Source organism: Rosa chinensis, chromosome 2 (assembly GCF_002994745.2).
Source record: "Rosa chinensis cultivar Old Blush chromosome 2, RchiOBHm-V2, whole genome shotgun sequence".
Taxonomy (NCBI): domain Eukaryota; kingdom Viridiplantae; phylum Streptophyta; class Magnoliopsida; order Rosales; family Rosaceae; genus Rosa; species Rosa chinensis.
In genome coordinates this window covers 1,720,188-1,730,888 of record NC_037089.1, presented here as the reverse complement: position 1 = coordinate 1,730,888, position 10,701 = coordinate 1,720,188, and the positions used below count along the sequence as shown (strand labels likewise).

Sequence of the window (10,701 nt, the reverse complement as noted above, 5' to 3'; positions counted from 1 at the left end):
ATGAATGGAGTAAGTAGAGATGTAATTAACAACCATTAACACGTTAAGCAGATTATCAAACATAAACTTAGAATCAAACATGTCATAGAAAGAATTCAATCAAGAACGGAGATGAACACATACAAAGTCTTTAATTATTTAACTAGATGAATGCACCATAGTTAAACCTATTAAACATGCATCACTAGTGAGTGATCAATTCCCTAACAAAACACAGTTAACGCATAAAGTTCCATAGGAGTTTGATTGATTTAAGCAAAGCACATAAGTTAGAACGCTAATCAAATATGCAGAACTCATTGTTGATTTACCTAAGGAACTATAAGTTTTCCACTAAGCAATTAAGACCTAGAACGCTAACAAATCTTAATCTGGAAACAATTATATGTTTATAACTCTAAGTTTGCAACCAAAGAACACAAAACATATCAAAGGTGGGATTGAAGCACAAAATATGGCGCTACTACGAATTCTTAAGATGGAGAATATGGTGCTACTCGGCCGGCTTGCTATTTTCTTAAAGTCAACCGAAGAAAAAGTTGATGAAATGAGCAAATGTATGTTTGAGGTTCATAGCAATCAGAAAGTAGAGATAAGTAGGGATCGTTCTAGTTGGGGATTGGGGTACCCTTCCTATCAAGAACGTTAAATAAATAAAAGTATAAAAAAAAGTATAAAAAAAGTATAAAAGTTTTCACAAAGTATAAAAAAAAAAGTATATGTATTTACGAAAATTACAAGATAAGGGAGGATTTATAAAAGTTTGTATTCTAATCTAACTATATAACTTAAGTGATCAAACAAATCTGAATCAAAGTAGAAGTAGTTGAATGGAGGAAGTAGAGATGTAATTAACAACCATTAACATGTTAAGTAGATTATCAGATGTAAACTTCGAATCAAACATGTAATAGAAAGAAATCAATCAACAGCGGAGATGAATGAATACAAAGTCCTTATTACTTCCCTTAATTATTTAACTAAATGAACGCACCATAGTTAAACCTATTTAACATGCATCACTAGTGAGTGATCAATTCCTTAACAAAACACAGTTAATGCATAAAGTTCATGGAAGTTTGATTGATTTAAGCAAAGCACATGAGTTAGAACGCTAATCAAACTTGTAGAACTCATTATTGATTTACCTAAGGAACTATAGGTTTTCCACTTAGCAATTAAGACCTAGAATGTTAGAAAATCTTAATCTTGAAAAATTATATGCTTATAATTCTAAGTGTGCAACCAAAGAACACAAAACATATAAAAGGTGGGATTGAAGCAAAAAATCAACAAGCAATCATCAACATATCATGAAATCGCAAATTATAATTTGAAAATTCTAAAACGTTTTCATGCTTTAAGGTTATTGAAAACTAAACATTAAAACATACTTTTTATTTTCACATAATTTCGAAACATCCATTTAAAAAAAAAAAATCCTATAACGCTAGTGGTTAAATACAATTTAACATTACAAAACAAAGAAGTCATGGTTACACTTTTAAGGAAGCTTCAAGAACACAAGAAGATCTTCAAAGGTGGTGCACGACAATGGTAGTTACGACAAGAATTGAATGGAGATGATGAATTTTGCTTCACAACTTCAATGCCTAAACAATGGAGAGGTGCCGAAATTTAGAGAGTAAAGGGAAATGTGCCAAAATTTAGAGAGCAAGGGGAGAGGTTTTCAAAATTGATTATGGATTTGATGATTTTTCAATGTCTAGAGCCTCCCTTAGTGCACGGCATAGGCTTGATGTTTGGGTTTTTCTCTAGTTCTTCTGCATCATCCAACCAATAGAAATCCACCAAAGGAAGTAGCAATCCAATATGAATCTAGAAAGTAGGAGTTTTACCTAATTTACCAACGTATCTAGTGCATATTTTGGCCAACTTGCAATATTTATGCAATCAGGAAACCTTATTTGATAATTATTCTCTTTTATTTTCTTTTCCTAATTGCATACGAAGTAGATTCTCCTTAAAACTTTGAAATTCGTCCAAAATTAATCTGTTTCCAATACGGACTCCAAATCTGATTTTTTATTAATCTTTTCTTGTTAGAAACGACTCCCAATCCATTTCACCTTTGTATAGGATGTTTTGGACTTCTTCTAGATGCTTCTTGAATGTTCTTGGGCTCTCCTAGTCCACTTAGGTATCCCAGTGTCATCAAGATCGCGACTACTTATGCCAACAGGTTTCCTAGTCTAATAAGGACTCTTCATTTTTGAGATGTTCTGGAACCTTCCGAAGCTCTCCTTGTATAACAGGGACTCTTAGTCACATTAAGTTTCCTTTTCCTAGTAGAATTAGGTTTCCTTGTCCAACTGAGATTCTGTCATTTGTCATTTCCATCATTTCCGCGAGTTTGACTCCTAATTGACTCAAGATTTCTGTTTCAACTGAGATTCATTTTCCTAGTAGGATTAAGAATGCTTCATTTCTCTATTTCTGATTCATTTCTGCACCTCATTTCCTCCTTGCCTTCATTTCTTTCATTTTCGGCTCTCTAGAGCTCATTTCCTACGTTTGGAGCTTATTTGTACCTAATAACAACAAACTAAGTTAGAAATGATAATGTTAAAAGAATAACTAGGTAAAATATAGATAGAATAGCACTTAAAACTAGAGATTATATATGGCAAGAATGATTAATGCAATAACAATTTGCCAATAGCAATTAAGCTTGGTAACTTATGTAATAGAAATGAACATAATGACATTGATCAGGAAGAATCAAAGGAGAGCTAATGACACAAAAACAGTTAATAACTATTACTATTTGTAAATAACGGTTCAAAGGAGGTTTCAAAAATAACAGGTATTTTGAAATATTTTAATTAAATTCCAACACATATAAGAGCTTCCACGCGCGGTTTCTGCTTGCAAGGAACTCCTGCATGTACTGATCCATCTCTTTTACATCGGTATCAAAAACCGAGTCACAAGGAACTGTAGATACCGGAATTGATAAATTGTCACAAGCCATCTTTGAAAGAGTTGGGTACATCATCTGGTTTAATTTCCACCAGCCTAGCACATCAAACTCGTAGACTTGAGGCAACAGAGGCTCCGCCAAATACTGATGCAGCTCTGTCTTCAAATTCTTCATGATGTAGACATCAAATTCTTGTGCATAGTGTGGTGCCAGAGGCGGAGGCATTGTAAAGTATTACTGAAAGAGCTCGTGGATTCGATCATCAACCACCTTGATACATGTCGGAGCTTCTTCTTCCCTATATATTCTGGTGAAACTGAACTCAATATACTTCATCTTGTACCTCGGATCCATGACCACTGCCGTAGCCAAAGTCAGGCTACAATTCTTCCCGTACCTATTAATTTTTTCTAGCATTGTTTGAGCAAGGTTATTACTAACAAGGGGTTCCTCATTGGTGATACCTCCAGACAGATGTCCCTCAATCCTTGACACTTCATGGAAGAAGATATTTGCAGTTGGGTTAGTTGTAGTAGCTAGGATGTATGCTGTATCATAAATTGGCTTCAAATGTGTACACAGTCTCTCAACTTGCTTCCAATCTTCCATTGAGGGGGCTAGCTAGTTTGTTGAATTCGGCATCATATGTATCCAAGCAAGAAAACGTACTTGCTTCAACTCAGAAGCGGCCGCCAATATTTGATATGTGGTATTCCACTGAGTTTGGTCATCAAGAATTATGTTCCTTTCACTTGGGACTTGAAGCTGTTTCTTAAGCACAAGGAACTTTTCCTCATGGTGATATGAAGTAGTCACGTCCTTGATGCTGTCCCGGATTTTCTTAACCATATCATGGGCATTCTCCAGTACTTCTTTTGCAATGCTGCTCAGAGTGTGCGCGAGGCAATTGCCAGCCAAATGCCAATAGTTGACCACTGAAGGGAAGAGGAAGCTTTAAACTTTCAAGAGCAGCTTCACTCATGATTAGTGGCTCATCATGATAAGTGATGGAAAATAACTTGCTCTTTAGACTCCAACTAGGCAAAACGCCCGCGCGGCGCTGCGGGTATACTATGGATATGGTTGGATTTACGTCCAAATTATGTTATAGATATACTACACAGTAAAACTACATTATACATTGTTCTATATTATAGATATAGTACATTGAAATTCACTGTTCTTAGTTATAGATATATTACATTGAAACTACGTTATAGAAAGATGTCAAAGGCTATAGATGCTAACCAAAAATCTGGTGCCTTTTCCAGATTGCAAATCTGGTATCTTTGCCAGATTTCCAAAAATAGATATGCTAACCAAGTAGTTGTTTATGTACATTGTGCAAAAAATGGTTAGGCTTGGCCAAAACATGTGAAGATTGTTAACTATTTACATCAAGTCTTCAGATGAGTCTGCAAGTGAATCTGTAGAGATGTCGCCCCTGCAATAGAAAAAAATAACATGAGTTGTATATATTGAATTTTATGATTAGTGTAAAAATTATAGCAGAAAGTATCTGTGCTCACGTTTTGAGATTTTTGCTTGGATATGTTTTGGAAAGTTGCTTGTCAGACGATTAAATGTTCCTTCTTTTTGATGTTGCAACTTTGTTGGGTGTTGAGTTTGAGGGCTGGATGCTGTTGGGTGTTGAGTTTGAGGGCTGAATTCTCTGTGTTGGAGTCAGTCCACGAATATCTTCATGGATTGCCTTGACAATCACATTTTGTGCAGTGCCTATTTCGAGTTCCAGCAGTTTGATTTGTCCTTCTGTTCGGAGAACTTCTGGTGGTAGTATATTTGGATTGTCATGATTTTTGTTCAGGATGAGGTCTTCACATGTTGTACCAAATAGTTCCTCTGCTTGTTGCCCCTTTATGATGGCTGATGCTTCATCAGTTTCATCATTTATCAATGCAGTTACCATGAATCTGCACAAAGAGAAGAGAAAAGAGAATTTGCATTAGGGTCAGTAACTGAAGTTGGTACTACAGAGCGAAAAAATTATATTGGTGTTTGAAACTTTATTTAATACAGTAAAGTACACCAATATTCACGAAAGCTGCAACACCATACAATCATCAAAACTTGCAGAATCATATAAAGAAAATAATGACATCAACAATTGAAAGTTGCCACTTTATTTTCTTCCCATGATTCCGAACTACAGTTGCATCAGCTATATCCTTATTATGTTCAGGAGATGCTAGTATTCACAAAAGATGCAGAACAGTTAAATTGAGCAGTCCATGATTGATACCTTTAGTTATATGCTTATCCAACTACATGCTTATATGCCTATTATTTCTGTTACAGACAGATATGCCTATTATTTGTGTACCAGACACTAACAGTAAAAAAGGCAGATTATACCTCTTCCTTACTCATCAATCAACTCCTTGTAATTCATGGCAGCCATATACTTTGACAGAACCTAAAGTTTGTTGCTCAAGTATGTAATCAGATAAAGCTGATAACTAATCTCAATGTCTATATAAGATCAAAGATAAAGCACAGTATTTTATAATCTAGTATTATCAACAATTTCAAGGAGTTTTTGTAGTGAACTGGATCCACTATCCACCAAACCTAGATTTCTGGTTCTCAATCCTAAACAGCATGAAGTGCTCGCTTTCATTTTATTGTTCTAAATTTTCTCTACGGTGCTCTACTGTTTCCAGAAAACCAAGGCAACTTAGAGACGTGGTCTGTAAGTTGAAGACACAATAATAGGCTTAAAGTCCCTAAACTTCTGCCAAATCAAATGTAGATGAGAGTTTCAGATACCATGGAAAGTGATGACGCATAGGGCACCAAACTGACCATGAAAACTCATGTTTCTGGAAGCAGGTTAAAAACAAAAATGGCCGAAGGCAATGAAAATAAAATAAAGGATACGCCTAATCCTAATAAAGTTTCAGTCTTAATAGAGGCACGAATTGGCTCAATAGTTCTTGAACTTCTACATTTCTAAAAAAAGAAAAGAAAAAAGGATTGAGAATGTCAAACTTTAGCCTACAGTATAAACCCTCTTTTCATCCCTTATGGTTTACTTGTAGTTAGCAGACATAAGTATTCCATGAAAGATGAAATCTGCACTCTTTAACTTGGAATTTCAATTCTAATAAAACCAGTCCTTTATATTTATTTGGCAATCGCATGCAGCCATAATGAAAACAGAATGCAGGTTACATTAATGAGATTGATGGAAATGGGTTAAAAACTTAAAAACGACATCCCTAAAAAACATGCTTGAGCATATAATCAGATATTTTCCTATCACATCCTAGGCGACTTTACTTTCACAGCAAGTTTGATAATCACGCAAAGAAAACTCAGGTTATAAAAGAAGAAAGTTCAGTCAAGCAGTCAAGTAGTTATGTTCATAGACAAGCAATCACAGAACTGCTTGATCGGAGCCAAAATGTAAGAAATTGATAAAAACCCTATACAGGTTTAAGAGTAAGGCTTCGAGTAGTATAACAAAACTTTTATGGAAAAAAAAAATAGTATAAACAGAATTTAGTGTCTCATACTGAATAGAAATGATTATTGATGGCTGTGTATGTGAGATCCAAAATTTTCTCTATGTCATGACTTAGGCTAAGCACACAATACTCAAATATATAATGGGGCTTTCCGGATGTACTACCCCAAATAGAAATAACTATTGATGGCTGTGTATGTGAGATCCAAAATTTTCTCTATGTCATGACTTAGGTTTAGCACTACTCATATATATAATGGGGCTTTCTGGATGTACTACCCCAGAAAAAGACATAAACTAATTAGTGTTCAGTTGAGAAGGAAAACAGGAAATATATGGATATGGAAAACTGAGAAAAAGGTATAGTAATATGGTAGAATTAGAGTGTAGGAAACACTTGGAGAAAGGCAGTTTTTTGAAATGTGTTTGTATGCTGTATGTTCATAGTTTTTTGAATATTAATACTCCTTTTTCATTACCCTCTGCAGCAATCAAATTCTTGTTGAACTGCATGAGTAGTTAGCTATATTTGGTGTTTAACTTAAAGACATCAAAAACGTCAAGTAACTCTATTGAAAACCTAGAATTCATCAATCACATCACAACAGGAGTTCTCATGCAGGTAAAAATAAAATGCTCTAAATAAATTTGTAAAAAAAAAAAAAAAAAAACACACACACACACACAAAAGAGGTAATCTCACTTCTTAAGCTTTCCTCAATTCATAACACAAAGGACTCTATAATAATAGGTTCAACTTGCACTATATTAGATCAAATAGATGAAAAGCACTTTGTAATTAAATAAGATGTTACTAAACAACTTGCATTATCTGGGAGTTTTTCCAAATGCATATCAACCTCATAAAGCTAAAAGGAAGACATCAGAAGATTTAAAAACAGAGTCTACTATTTCAATTGTAAATAATATGTATCTACAATAACTTCCATTCCAAATTAATTATATACACATAAGAAGGTTGTTTATTTCACATGGACCTTGTTGCGTAAGTTTCTGGCCATTTTAGCATGAGCAACCTCTTCAGTAAGCTCCATATTTAACTGTGCTTCTGCCTCTTCCTCTTCTAGCCTCTTTTCCTGCAAGTACATTGCTCAGAAGTTAAAAAATTATCAAGAAATGATTAACCAAGATGCTATGAATACATGTAATACCAAATCACCAGCATTACCGAACCTCAAATGATAAAGAAAACTATCATGGTGGAAAGTGTAACTCATAGTACATCATTTTGGGATATACCTATACATAAATTTAGGCAGAAGCTACAGCCACTTTTCCCCAAATTTTGCCATCAAAGTTTTTGCCATAACATGAACATCACTTTTCTCCTCATTATACTTCATAGTGTTTTGAAAACTAACGCACTTTATGATCCACACTACCTTAATCCAGAAAAGTGAAATATGTGATTGGCAATCTTACCTATTTCACCCTTTCATATATAACTAAGCTTTAGTTTTATTTATTTTACACTTACTTCCTATAAATGAAGAGAGAAAAAAATCTTGTTTACTGAGTGGATTTTGGAAGGGCTTATCACTGAACAAAGGGTGATTTGACACATATGCTATACCAAAAACTTATCCACTCATAGCTCAGTAAAACATTCTTTCGAGTTGGTTAGCATCTTAATTAGCAATGGTTTTGTTAGTATATTGTTGTACACTCTACACTTTGAACAGCAAGGTTTCTGTCAATTATGTAATGAATTTATTATGAGACCAATATATGCAGTTTTCTTTGCCTTCTAAAGTAGTAAGTATCTAAGCGTAGTGAAAAGTATATCTACAAAATCAGTTGACATATACAAATAACAATTACTAAGGTATGTTCAATTTGTTGAAAGTTGTTGAAGCAAAAGTTATTAGGTTCAATAAATTCAAAAAAAAGGAAGGGGCTCAGACAGTGATCTGCCAGTATAAGCCATTGAAGAGTTAAAGCAAAAGGCAACCCATATTTCAAATCCATTCTGAATCCATAACACAATTAATTCATCTCCCTGACAACACTTGCAATACTTGATTTACTTACAAATATGAATCAAGTGGAAATGAGAGAAAAATTGGACAGACAACTTTTGTATCTTTATACGTTTTAAAAAGCCAGCACATGAGTTCGCATAAATGGTAGGGACTACGAAAACAATAAAGAATGTGAGATTGTTGTACCTGTTGATCAATGTCAAACGCACACAATCCTCCCAATTTCATCTTCTCGCTGGGATAGGGATAGACTGGTCCTGCTATTCATTCACCCCTTTCCTTGATTATATATCTGATCAAATAATACAAAAAAAACCCACATCGTAGTTACTAAAAGTATTGGAAGATTCAACTGAGTAAAACAGCAGAAAAGAAAAGGGCAGAAACGTCCTTCCACTATTCATTTTGTTTGTCCTCTTGCTGTTTGCGTTTTAGTATAGTTAAGGGTATTATGAAGGCAAACCTTAACAGCATGACAAACTGCAGTGTCCGAGTCAGGATATGCTTCCATCACAACAGTGAGCAGCCGCCTATGCAGGCAGCTTCCAGTCAGTCAGCATCAATGAAGTGCCCGGTAACAAACACATACCCCACCCCTTGACAGGAAGGCCACACGTCCAAGAAAGGCGCGCAGACGCTTGCAGCTATGCCCTCAATAAGGTTACGTGGCAATTTAGCGCGCATCACTCAAAATGGTGGTTCTTGTAACTACTTTTGTGGTGTTACCGAGAAGTGGGAGGCGTTGGCAATTGTCTACTTGGTACGGTGCCTAACATTAAGTACTTGAGCTTCTGGTACTGTCACATTGATAAGAAACATCTCAGAAGTTCTATGGGGCCGCAAGGAGCTCGTGCTTCTGGATTCTAAGAGATTGTGCAGGTTTCGCCGAGGGAGATGATGAACTATCAAAGCTTGCTTCTCAAATTACAAACTTTCGATGTGAGGGAGTGAAAATTGGGCTTAACTGGTGGTATTAGCTAGCTAACGATGTGGGTGGTAGACTGGTAGTTGCTCACCTTCTGCCCTTAATTTTGATAATATGGTGTAACGAATAGGTAGAGCTGGTGGGACTATACAATTAAGGTTCAAAGACCCCAAATTTCCAGCTTACAGTATTTAATTTGCTTTTTATTTTTTGAATGGTTGAATTTTCTTTCTTAATAACTGACCTTTGACAATTCTGGGTGATTCTTCTATTTTTTGTTCTTTCTGAGATTCTGGGTGATTCTTTTTAGATTCACTAAACCCCTACAACAGAGAACCTAAGAAAGTGAGACTTGGCAGTTTATTTTGTTATATAATTGCTTAACTACCTTTCTTGACTTTCAGTCGATCAAAACTAACTTTCTAAATTTCTCAATAAAGAAGAAGGAACGCGTAAGGACGTTTTGGTTTAATCTAATTCTATGCTTTGGTTTTCAATTTTAAAACGTCAAGTAGCAAAGTATTGTCTCCCATTCTCACTCGATGAAGTCGGAAGAGTTTGCTTCTCAGGGCATTTTGTATTCTTTGTTAATATTCTATCCTCTTTTAAAACTCTGCTTCATCATCTCCCAACAAAGTATGCTGCTATTGTTTATGTCTTGACCCTTTCTAATGGAATTTGTTTATTGTCACTTTGCTGACAAAAGGGTTAAGCATTCAAAATTTCAAACGATCTTCTTCCTTATCCAATCAGATGAAGTGAGGTATTGGACCCCAAATAATATTCTAATCAATATAATATACCGGACTATATAGGATGTTTCTTGGTGATTAAGGTGAGTGTAAGATATTTCTAATGAACTTTCTTCCTGTCTTTCCCCTGTAGTGTTTGTTTCCTGCCACCCCAATCCTTTGACGAACCATATCCATCATTTAGATAAGGAGCTAAGTATGAACATATTCGTATTAGTTTTTTTTTTTTTTTTTAAAGAATTGTTATAACTTTCCGAAACACTAAATTTCGAGTTTCACTCGTTTCTTCAATGAATATGAACTGATTAAGTTAAGACAAATCCTATTGATGAAACTCTTCATTCAAACTTGTTTTTTAAATAATATGCTGGCAAACACAACACATAGTATTGTATAATAACAAATTAGAAATTATAATTTATAAAGTGCTATCCAAATAAAAATTTCACCTAAAAATAAAATTCAGAACACATACGTTACTTTCATGTCACAATAAGTTCGTTATAAACGTTTCAAAATATTGGTATACCGTAAATCTTTAATATCATGGCTAAAGCTTAACCACAAAACCAATTCCTTATCTCTTTTCT

At 34.7% G+C, this 10,701-nt stretch overlaps 1 long non-coding RNA gene across 1 annotated transcript; it reads right to left on the bottom strand.

Moving 5' to 3' along the window:
• Window positions 1-4,214: 4,214 nt before the first annotated feature.
• Window positions 4,215-8,739, bottom strand: LOC112185887. Its single transcript, XR_002930510.2, has 4 exons — window positions 8,621-8,739; window positions 7,430-7,528; window positions 4,474-4,875; window positions 4,215-4,388 (listed from the first exon to the last, which is right to left on the bottom strand). It is a non-coding gene; the product is annotated as an uncharacterized LOC112185887 (long non-coding RNA).
• Window positions 8,740-10,701: the final 1,962 nt, after the last annotated feature.